Below are 12,307 nucleotides of genomic sequence, written 5' to 3'. Positions count from 1 at the left end.
TTAAAGGTTCTCCTGGGCTGCTTTAAAGGTTCTCCTGGGCTGCTTTAAAGGTTCTCCTGGGCTGCTTTAAAGGTTCTCCTGGACCGCTTTAAAGGTTCTCCTGGACTGCATCAAACAGTGCAGTAGTTTTCCAGATATACTGATATGCAGTTCTGAAATGTGGGTCTGCACTCGACGTAAACAAAGCTCTCAGCACGGCACATTAGGCTGGTTGCAGTCTGAAAACAAAAATGGCGGAACGGGACAACTGTAGAACCTCTGAGAAAACACAGAGCTGAATGAAATCAGCTGAAGAAGCCAAAGCTGAGTTGTTGAAGCTAAAAGAAGCAGAATGCTAGCCAAATGTTGCAAAGCACTAGCTAGAAGCTAAAAAGAATAAAAGGCTAGGTAACTAAAACTAGCAAAAGACTGGCTAAGCTCTGATGTAGCAAAAGGCTAAAAGCTAAAAGTAGCAAAAGGCTAACCCTAACCCTGAATATGAGCCGAACCTTTGGTCATTTCTTCATCTGTTAGATCAGCTGATGTTTCAGGCAGGACCTGCAGATAGGTGGCCTGAAATGTTAGCGTGTGTGTGTGTGTGTGTGTGTGTTTATCTCTGTTGCTATGAGTGAGCAATGTGTCCCGTCGGCCATCTTTGAATGTCTGCAGAGTTTGAAGGTTTTGTTCTGCATGTGTTGGGCAGTGATTCAGCATGACTCAGTGTCTCACAGTCCCTCTCACCTCGCAGGGTGGTGTGTGTGTGTGTGTGTGAACCCATCTTTGGGTTTGTGACTTAGCAACCAGCAGACTACAAACACAGCCGAGATAAATCTGAAGCCGTTCCATCACCGTCAGCTGACATCGGCTCCTTCCTGCAGCAGCTTAACGATGATTTAAAGACAGAACGTCTCATATTTCCCTCCACATAAGGAAATAAAATGTGTTTTAATTTGAAGGAAGATTTAAGTTTCCTTCCTGTTACTCATTTCCTGATCAGAACGGTTACAGGTGCAGTTCTGATGATTTCCATCAGAAGATCAGCTGAAAACATTTATTCAAAACAAACTAAATAAATTAATTTATATAAACCTAAAGTAATAAAATATCTCAAATACACACATCCAACAAAGAGGAAATATTAAAAATAAATTGGTTTTAGTAAAAAAAAAAACAAGCAGAAGCTAAAAGAGAAAACTGCTGAGTTTTCTGTTGCCACTGTGGGGCAGAAGAGACCAACGTGTGTGTGTGTGTGTGTGTGTGTGTGTGTGTGTGTGTGTGTGTCAGGCTGCAGGATGATAAACTGCTAACACACACACACACACACACACACAGTATTAACACCTTCACTGAAGCTACATGTGGTTTTTTTTACTGATCGTTTTAAAATCACTTCAGTTTGAAAACCTTAGAACTGCAGCTTTAATTGGATTTTTTTATTTTTAACAAATAAAACTCCTCTGAGTTAAAATTCTTCCGTATTTCAGATTTTATTTGCAGATTATCAGCCGTTAATCTGACCAAAACAAACTGAAACAGCGTCTTTTCTCCTCTCACACCCAGACTCCAGCATCAGAACCTGACTGTGAGTGTGTGTGTGTGTGTTTGTATTTGTGTGTGTGTGTGTGTGTGTGTGTGTGTGTACACGCGTGTGTCAGCTCCCGGGAGGTTAGGGGTCAGAGGTCAACCTCTCGTCTGCAGAAAACACTGCGTATGGAAGGAAGCCAAACACTCGGACGGCGAATCGATGTCAGCTTTACGACAGCAGGAGATGATGTCAGACCAAGATGAAGAGGAGGAGAAAGACGGAGGGATGAAGACGGACGAAGCAGCTGCAGGTCGAAACACTAAACTTAAAATAATAAATTCATTAAAATACTTTAGCCTTGTAAAAATACAGGACATGTAAATCTGGATTAGGGTGCAGTTCTGTCTCCCTCCCCCAGCCCGACTCAACACGAGTCAGCATCCTTGTCCAGAGCAAGGTCACCCTGACACACACACACACACACACACACACACTCGCTGCCCTTAAACTATAAAAGCGGAGCAAACAAATTCGTCCTGTCAGTCACAAAGGGGCAGTTTGAGGCAGAGCCATAAATCCGTCTGAGGATGGAAATGAGCTGCCGGCCGCCCGCAGAGCGAGGAGCGTTCAAACGCGCCGCACGTTCAGTCCCTTCGTGCTCATTTAGAAGACAACAGAAACCTCAGCCCGGCTGCAGGAGGAAACGGGACAAATAAAAGATGGAGGGCAGCAGGGAGCATGAAGAGCAGGATGAGGAAGAGGACGCCCACATCACAGAGATGTATCCTGTAACCTTGGGCCTTTCACTCCTCTGCCCTCAGAAACAGCATCGCAGGATTACAGATCATTTTTTAAAAACAACAAACTCAGGCCTTAAAAACATCCAGAAATCTATTTGCTGCAGACTGAATCACTTCCTGTTTCCTTCAGGCTAAAATCTGTTTCTTGTCAAACTTTTTTAAGTTCCTCTCTTTGCTAAAACAGAATCTGGTTTAAAAATAAAACTAGAAATTTCCCATTTCCAGTTGGCCCTGAATGCAGCACCAGAATGAACCTGACTGAATTCAAAACATCAGCTAAAACTGTTTGCAAATGCAGCATTATTTAAAATACACTGACTTTCTGCTGGTTGGAGACTTAAAAACAAGATAAAATGTGAACAAAGTATGAGTTACAGTCCAGTACGTGCAGACAAAGTAAAATGTATGCAAACTTCACCACTGAGGGACGAATGATGGGTTATTTTAGGATATTTTTTAATGAAATAAAACTAAAACCTGACATAAAACAGCTGTTTCTGTCCTTGTTTTTTCAAGAAAATATTAGGAAAGAGACCTAAACTTTCAAATAAATTAAATTGTTGTGGTTTTCTGTTGAACACAGATAAAACAAAGTTCAGTATTAATGACTTCATGTCAGAATATCACATGTTTCTGCACAGAAACAGCCTCTGAGATGAAGAGATTTTATAAATTCCTGATGTTTCCTGAGAATAAACCGGCTGCATGTTGACCTCTGACCTCTCACGGGCGAAGCGCAGCAGAAGCACTTCCTGTTTGGAGTCCTGACCCGTCATTCTGCAGCTGAAGCTCCAGGAGGTTTCAGACACAACAAGGCAGGGGGACGCAGAAGTCCAAGGTCGGTGAAGGCACCTGAACGCCTCATGCTCAGAGCTGCAGAAACGCAGCCAAAGCTCTCCTGCAGTTTCAAACTCTGCACACAGGGGGCAGTCTGGGACCGGCTCCAGACCCACAGAACCTCTCTGCTGCAGCACCGACTCAAACATCTGATTCAGCAGAAAACAGTTCGGTCCCACGCTCGGTTCCAGAAACGACAAACTTTTGTTTCTCCTGCATTAAAACTTTTCAGCCTGGAAACGTCGCAGCAGCTTGAAATCACCAGAGCAGAAATCAAATAAAAAAATGAGCAAATTTAGTTGTTTTTTTCTGTTTTCAGCAGGTTGGAGCTGAGCGCAGCTTCACTGACAGTCAAATGAACACCGTGGCAGAAATTACCTCCTCCGTGTCTTTAAGGCTTTTAAACTTTATTGGCTGTAAAGACATTAAGAGCTCAGATAAATTAATCTGATGCACAGAACAAGCCCTGCTGTGTTTCCTCCTCACATCACCAAAATTACACTTGAACACATTGTAAAGTCCAACTAAATCTAAAATCTACATAAAACAACTTCAGTTCTCCCTTAAGACAGATCAGGAGTCTGTGCAATATTAATGCTGGTAATAAAACAACATTTACATGAACTCAGATGTCTCAGGTCAGGATTTAGCTGCAGTTCAGTCATTAAGATTAAACTGCAACATCATGTTTTATACATTAATGATTATGTTGAGCTTTAAGGCTTCCAGCAGCCACAAACAACCTCATTAATATTCATTCACTGTAATAAACAGCCTGTAAGAGTCGTTTATCTGACGGACGGAACAAACGCTAATTTAATGAGTTGATTAGGATTTTAAAAAGCAGCAAAAAGACTTAAACGTCTCTTTAATCGCAGGAACTACAAAATTAAGTCAGCATGACTCGTCAAAACATGTCACTGCTTTTATTCCTCTCACAACCTATAAGACAGAAAAGGACGCAACAAATAAACAAACACGTCCGTCGCAACTTTTGGCTAAAAAAGGAAGAATAAAATAAATCAGAAATGCTTCAAACACCTAAAGTTACATGTATTCAGATGTCATCACTGCAGGATAGATGGCCCAATTCAGGATGAAAAGGGATTTTATGACAAAAACTATAAATGTAAGATGTTTCCAAGGATGTTAGTGAAAACTACGTGAGCAAGGAAGTCCCTCTTTACCCTCCTGACAGAAACTGAGAGAGCAGACAGACAGACAGACAGACAGGCAGTGATACGCCGAGATGCCATTAAGAGATTAAAGACGAGAGAGGGGGAGGAAACGGGAGACGAGGGAAGACGAGTTTGGCCCCCTGACAAGCTAACAAGGACGGATTACCAGGAGCTGAGTCCAGGACTCACAGAAAACAGAGACGAGTTCAAGTGATGACAAGCGGGAGGTTGACCCACCTGGAGTCAGGCAGGAGGTCACAGACCTAAAAAACAAATAAAACCGTTTTGTTTTGGGGTTTTTTTGTTGGCTTTGTTTCAGGAAACGTCAAGAGTCGGGAGGTTTCCATGTGAAGACACGAGAAAAATAAAAAAAACAATAAAGATTTGAATTCTGAGTCAAACTGGGTCACAGGTCCTGCTGCCACTTTCAAAAGATGTCAGCTCCTGGAGCTGCTGAAGTCATTAGGCTGACACACACACACACACACACACACACACACACAGCAGGGCCAAAGCTCTTGTTTTCAGGAAACAAAGCCCAATTACTCCTGTCCTCTCTCTCACCCTGCCGAGGCCTCCTCCAGGACTCTTTGACTCCTCAGAAACGGATCAGCTCGGAGAATAACGCCTCTGAGGTGAAACACGCAGATCCGAACGTTTAAATGTCAAAAAGCAAAGTTACGTCAGGAAATCTCGTTCTTAGCTTAGCAAATATGAGACCTTTTGGTGCCGGAGACGTCCCAGAAAAAGAGATGACGGTGATTGGAGGAAAAGGGAGTTTGATTCAGAGCAGGAAACCATCCTGACCTCGGTGATCCGGTTCTGTTTCTGCTTCGTTTCAACCGTCAGGCTCAGGACCGCCGGGTCGAAGCCGGGAGATCTCGGTCGCCAGCGGAACAAAAAGCCGATCATCCTGCCTCATACGATAAACGAGACAAACACCGATTCTTCGCAGGAAAACTGAACAAAGCAGCCAGTTAAACTCCAACCAGGGGCGGTGTTCGGCCCGTTAAACACCAGGGCAGCATTTCAGATTATTTAAGGAGGAAAAATAACACAAACGAGATATTCAGGGCTTGAATTCCCCAACTAACTGTGCAGCTTTCAGAGGCTCAGTTCAGGATTATTTTTACCGTTCTCACAAAGAGAGACATGCGCCTCAAACTGTGCTGCCAACCAAACAGCATCTCTCAGCCTCGGTCAACATTTAAATGAGATTTCATGAGCGCATTTGGAAAAAAAAAACACCCAAATTCATGCAAATAACTGCCAGAGATAGAATTCTCAAAGACCTGCTCTCAGTTAGCGTGAAACATTTAATCCTCTGAGATCTGACGGAAACTGTGGCTCAGGAGCAGAAACCGAGGAAGAGGAGGAGTCTGCAGGCGAGTCAGGAAAGCTAAAACTTTTTTCATCCAGCTGTGAGCGTCCGGCATTGTTGAATCTACAAATAACTTATCAAAATAAGGGCATAAAACAGACAAGCTTGGAGGCTTGAGATTGATCCCAAAGTCAGACTCAAAACTGTAACCTTTGTGTTCGATTTGTTTGCAAACATTGAAAATAACCAATAAATCCAAACCCCAACTAAAAGAAAACAAGTCAAAGACGAGTTCATCCACTGGGAATGGGAGGTAACTGACTGAATATCGTATCTGATAAAAAAAAAGAAGCATTTCTGGGATTATTTCAGGGTAAGAAAGAAGAGTTTGGTCCTCCAGCTCAGCTCAGCTTTGTTTAAAAAGATGGTGGGAAAGGAAGGAGGAGACGGACTTTCAGGCTGAGTGATAGATTTATGAAGTGGGGAGGAAAAAAGATGGAAACTCTTTTAGTTGTAGGGATTTCTGTGACTCGCATGTTAAAGAGCAGAGAAACAGACAGAACTGAGTCACTTTCAGGATTTAAACTTTTCTTTCTTCATGTTTGCTGAAAGTTATTATTTCCTGGCAAGAAATGAAAGAAATACCCAGAGTGCACTCTGCTAATCTGATAGAAGTGAATAATGAAACTACTTGTTCTGGTTCCGACCCGTTCTGAGAGTCTGTCCGTTCTGCCTGCGGCGGCGTTAAGCGCCTCGTTTCGACGTGCAGGTCAAGAGCAGGCGGCGAATGAGAGGCAGTAAAACACCCAGGAGGAGGAGGAGGAGGACTGTTGATGAAGGCCGAGGACACCGCCGTGGCCATGAGACAGAGACACAGCTCAGGGGGACAAACACTTGGACGGATGGGAAAAGACGAGGACAAAACGTGAGAGAATAAAAGAAGAGTGAGCACCAATACACCACAGAACCTCAGCAACCAGGGGCTTCATTTCCACCACAGCTGTTCTCGTTACCATGGACACCCCGAAATTAGGAGCCAGCCCCCTCCCCGCCCCGTCCTCCGGCTCCTCATTGACGCTCTTGACCCGACCTCCTGAAATAGCTGTAATTATCAGGCTGTCGGCCACATTTACATCCCGTCTGAGACGGATTCTGTTACAGCGACGCCTGAAGGTGGAGCATCACCGCAGCCGAGGCTGAGGAGGGAGAACCAACTCGCTATGACGCTTTAAAGTTTAAATCTTCTGCAGGTCAAGCTACTGTTTTTGCAACGTTAGTCAAAATGATATTGAGTTATCAGCTGAACTCATCCTCAGCGTCACGTCTCTGGTTTCTGTGTCTCCAGCTGTAACCGACAGCCCAATCCTAAACTACATCATCTCCAAGACGCTGGCTGGAAACAGGAAGCCATGACTCGCGCTACGCTGCTTCTGATTGGGTCAAACATGCAGAATCAGGTGCGGCGTTGGGAACGAGGAGCCAATCAGGAGGATGGTGACTGGAAGGAGGCAGGAAACGAAACGATGCTCTGCTTTCACTGCAACCGCTTCAAATAAGACTCCAGCTCTCCTTCAAAGCTTTTAAGTGCCTGAATATTATGGGCTGTCAGGTTTAAAATGATTTAATGTCAGCGTTTTATTGAAAAACTTAAATTTGGTTTGAAGTTTATCAGATTAGATGAACTTTCCTCAAGCGTGCTGCTTTAATTTCTGTTCTGGATGTTTGAACAGTAAACTAATTTAATCAACATTAAACAGGATGAACCAGCTTCTTTTAAGGTGGGTTAACCAGTAGCTGCTGGTAAATCTTTAGCTTTCGTGAAAAAAAACACAGATATATGCAGTTTAAAGTGACTTCTACATGAGTAATTTTAGTTTTTGATGTTTGTATATAAACATAAATAAAGTGTCTGCCTGCAGCTGGACTGATGCCACAAACCGGCTCTTTTATTGCCCCTTTCTGAAATGCTAACAGGGTTTATCTCCCTGTCTGCGCCGCTGCAGATGCTAACACTAAGCCAACTAATTTCTGGTTTTTGCAGCCTTTTTGTCCCGCTGTCCTCCCCTGCAGACGTATCATCAGGTCCGCCTTTAATTCTGTCTGATGTCTTCATGCTTTCAGAGCTCGTTAAATAAATCAGGCGGGCTGGAAAGCCATAAACCGAGGACGGGCCCGGCAGCTCGTGCGTCGACACAAACCCAGCGCCGTGCACAGCCTGGCAGTTTTACAGTCACTGATGTGGATAAGGCTGATGGATGTGTGGATCTCAAAGAGGGAAAGAAAACAGGCGGGAAAGCTGAAGACCACCAACAGGAGCAGAGGGGAGGAGCGCTCGGTGACTTTTCCTCCTCCTGGGAGCACGGAAACTACCCAAACTCCTGCATGATAAGCTTGTTGGGGTTCAGTTTTCTTAAAGATTACAACGAACTACTCAGACTTTGACAAACATTGGGATCCTCTCAGAAACTGATTGAAAATTAAAATAATAAACGTCTCAAAAGCTGCTTAAAAGCGTGTTTCTGCTTAAAATGTCCCTCCAAGTTTACATGTCAATAAAACCATCAACAAAGACAATAAAACCATAAACCCTGCAAACTACGAAGTGATCATAAACAATAAAACTTCGATCATTCAAATGATGATGATGAGGATATTTTATCACTCTAGTTGTTTCAGGACAAAAACCGTAAATTTTCTTTAAATCGTCCTGTATAATCTGTGCATCAGGATGAAGACACGTTCAGGCCTGCAGAGAATCTGCTGAGCTGAGGAAAATTAAACGACAAACGCTCCATTCTCTCCGGGAAACAAACTGACTCCAGCAGGAAAAGAACTGCAGGACCTGCTGATCCTGGAAGTTTCTTCCAAGTGAAGGAGGAGGAATTTAATGACCAATTCCAGAAGACAAACCCTCCGTCTGAGTCAGAGAGCTGATGAAATTGGCTGAGATCAGGGCCGGGCCGGCAGAATGACCGGTTCTGGCAGAGACCAGCCTGAAACTCACGGCTGAACTGAGCTGAAGTGCCGTGACATTTGGAGTCCATTGTGTCCCGACCTTTTCCTCCCGAGAGGATTTAAGGCTTGAATTAGAAGCAGGTTGAAGACGTTTCTGCACTGAAGGGACGAAGTTCTCTCAACAAATCAACTGAAACTTTGGAAAAACATTTTTAAAAAAGGCTGAAGTCACAATAAAATGTAAAGTACACCTTTCAGCTCAGATAGAAAATATTACACCTTATAATTATTTACTAAAAATTAGTCAAAATAAGAGAAACAGGAAGTGAAGGACTGGTTCCAGCCTGGCTGCTTCAGGACCAGAACCTGCTGAGGTTCTGCTGCTCTGGAGCTCCAGGTGTGTTAGAACAATGTCAGGGCGGAAAGACATCAGCAATGACCTCAGAGAAGCAGCTGCTGCTGCCCATCAACCTGGGAAGGGTCAAAGGTCATCTGGAGTCCATCGTTCTACAGAGAGAAAGAAAACATCCCGGCAGATTCACCCTGAAGGTCAGACCGTGCAGTGCTCAGAGACTCTACAGGCCTCAGTCAGCAGGTTAAAGGTCAAAGCATCTTCTCTCTAAAAACAACATGGCAGCTCGACTTGAAGGAACCAGAAGACTTCTGGAGCAGAACCGGACCAGAGGACAGATGTTTACCCAGAATGCACTGCAGCTGTCAGCACGGTGGTGGAGGGCTGATGGTTTGGGCTGATTCTGGAGTCAGATGTGAGGCCAGCAGCTAATCTACAACAGAACGGTCCAGAACCAGAACCAGAACCTCAGAGAGCTGAAGCAACGCTGGAAAGAAGAGTGGGCCACAACTCCTCCACAACCATGAGGGACAGACAGAAGCCTACAGAGACTTCCTGCTGCTGAATGACTCTAAGTATTGTCGCCGTTACTGAAACTACTTAAATATCTTAACCTCCCCTCCAAGCTTCTCTTTGCCTCTGATCAGTGTCAGACTGCGCAGTAATTACACCACAAACAGTGAGCCATTCTGTGTGATTACAGTCCTGTCAGAGCCTCAGGAACTAATCCAACATGAAGCGTTAACAAAAAAGTCCCAAACCTCACAGGGACAGCAGGGGGCGCTGCCGCCCCTCCGGGGGCTCAGAGGGGCAGTTAGTCCCAGCCAGCGGGAGGCCGCGCCCAGCCGGGCCGGTGCTGATAAACCCAACAGAAGGCTTATCACTCCGAACACGTGGGAGTGGGACCGACAACCTGAGGTGACCGAAGCTCTCCATCAGATCAGAGTGGCTTTTAGTTAATTATCGCCTCGTTAATCTCGTCCAAGACGCTTCGCCTGAACTCAGCCGAAAACAACAAAACTGATGGGAAGTTTTCTGAAGCTGCAAACACAAATTAATTATGTTGCAGCAACAAACAGAGTCAGTGTGAGAGGTGTTAAAACCGCCTCTAATTACATAATATAATCTCATCCCTAAACACCCGACAAACAGATCATTTCGTTTTTTAATAACCTCAATTAGTTTCAGTAACCACTCTCCGGTTTATTTATTTATTAAAGCTTCACATCTCAGAATATCAGTACATTTAGAAAAACACGAACATGAAGCGTTTTTTTTTAGTGCAGATTTTCCAGCTGATGATCTGTTTAATGAATCAACCCTTTCTTTTCTTTTGCACCTTCGTTTATCCGCTCTGAGACGGGGTGATGTTGGTTCTCCTGTCCGCTGAAACAAACAGCCTCCAGACGTTTATGTAACCTAATCACGGAGCTTTGAAGTTCACGCGGCCAACACGTCTGCTCGGACGCTAAACCACCAGAAGCTGCCGACGGCCCGCTGACTTACTGATCACTAGCTTTTGTTTTCAGCGCCGGCCCGAATCAGAGAGCGCCCAAAACGTGTTTAACACAGAAAAACAGAGAAGAAGAGTCGTGCCTACAAACTGAAACCTGGGCTACAGCCAGCTGCTGCTGCTTCCTGGTGATCAGTTAAATATCCACAGGTGGGGAAGATGATTATTGTTTTACAGAAACCTGAAACCCTCAAACAGAGCTGCAGGACCAACGTTCTGGGGTTTCCTGGACCAGTTTTTAATTAGTTCTGTGTTTAAACTTTAGATCTGGGCTGGACCTCAGGTAGAAGTGGGCGATATATAAACTACAGAGGGTCTGAGGGCCGCAGGTAAGAACTATCAGCCGCCAACGAAAGGAGAAGACCTTCCATCTTCTTGGTTTGGAGGATGCTCCTGATGGCCAGGTCAATCTCAAACATTTAACTTTATATTCAGACAGATCAGAATGGGATTCTGGCAGCTTTATGGGCTCTAAAGACAGGAATTAAAAAATAAAAAGTCTACTCATTCCTCATCTCTACTTTCCTTGCAAAGACCCAAACATTCCTGGGATCATCTCAAGTGGTTTGGACCAACAGCTTTTAAAGAAAGAAGCCATTTGAATGTGATCTGAAGGCTTTTGTTCCCAGCAGTTTGTTTATTTCTTCAGTTGAATCGATTAAAATACTAAAGTTCACCGAGTCTGACAGAAAAAAGGACTTCAGCTCAGTCCTGCAGACAATAAACGCTTCTTTAACATTAAATCCTTAAAAGAAGCTCTGACTGAACGAGGTCTGAAGCAGAGTTCTCAGCAGATTTTTCTTGTTTTTATCACTAATTTAAAGCTTCAGATTTTATTTTAGCTTGCAGCTGAAGAAGGAAGATTCCAACAACCTGTCGTGACGCAGAAATGAACCCGATGTTTCAGAGCAAACAGGCAGCAGGTCGACTCGTAGAAAGAGCTGATTCTTGGCAAACAGGACTCTCAGATAAATACTCAAATAAAACCTGTGGGTTTGTGAAGATGGATTACCTTCAGGCTGATGTGTTTTTAGACTCAAACTGAAACCAGATTTGACTGAAAGTACAGAAGAAGTAAGAAAAACCCAGACGGGTTCCCCACCTGCTTCCCATCCAAACACGCCTCCAGCTCCGATCCCTCAGAGTTAATGACATATTCCTAATCCTCACATTCAGGCTTTTAATCCAGCTTAATCCCATTCAGGAACAACTTTATGCCCAAACCAGCCGAGGCAACAATGGAGCTAATGTTGAGTTTACAATAAAGTCAAGAGCCGTTCATGTGACCGAATCTCAGATTAAACCGTTTTCACTCGATGGAGGAAACAAAGACAGCTTTTAGAAAAAACAACAACAACCCAGAGACACGAGTCAAACTTATTTATAAAACGTTTAAACCAACAGAGCGCAGCTTCAATAATCTGATTGTTAATTAACAGAAAACCAATGAATCACTTTAACTCCTGTCTGATTGGTCTATATTTATGGCAGCAGATGGCTAACGAGCTATTATTAGCCTCTTAATTGCTGCCAAATGTGAATAAAATGTTTTTTTTTGAGGAATACGTTAATTTCTACTCAGTTACATTAAAATAAGGAGGATCTGTGTTAGAATAACAAAACCAGCTTCGTTGCCTGAAAACAAAAACATCAAATTAAGATGAGATAAATCGCAATCTGGGACTGGAAAATCAAGATGAAAGTTAAGAAACTATAAATACAATAAGTATAAAACCTCCTTCTAAAGAGAAATAAGCAACAAAATCACCATAGTGAAAGGATATTTTATTATTTGAACAGAAGCATCTGAGTCTAAAAATCATATTTTTGACATGAATTTCACTTTA

At 43.6% G+C, this 12,307-nt stretch overlaps 1 protein-coding gene and 1 long non-coding RNA gene across 2 annotated transcripts in view; one reads left to right on the top strand and one right to left on the bottom strand.

The window, feature by feature from the left end:
• Positions 1-1,211, top strand: part of LOC119617039 — a 14,585-nt gene extending 13,374 nt beyond the window's left edge. Inside the window, exon 3 of the long non-coding RNA XR_005233202.1 lies at positions 7-1,211. This is a non-coding gene — a long non-coding RNA (uncharacterized LOC119617039). The remainder of the gene's footprint in view (positions 1-6) is intronic.
• The window catches only part of macf1a (microtubule actin crosslinking factor 1a), a gene marked incomplete in the record, with an annotated part of 165,057 nt that overhangs the window by 117,186 nt on the left and 35,564 nt on the right, over positions 1-12,307 (bottom strand).

The sequence above is a fragment of the Kryptolebias marmoratus genome, linkage group LG5 (assembly GCF_001649575.2).
Source record: "Kryptolebias marmoratus isolate JLee-2015 linkage group LG5, ASM164957v2, whole genome shotgun sequence".
Classification (NCBI taxonomy): domain Eukaryota; kingdom Metazoa; phylum Chordata; class Actinopteri; order Cyprinodontiformes; family Rivulidae; genus Kryptolebias; species Kryptolebias marmoratus.
Note: the sequence above shows the minus strand (reverse complement) of the source record. Positions and strands in the feature narration are given on the sequence as shown.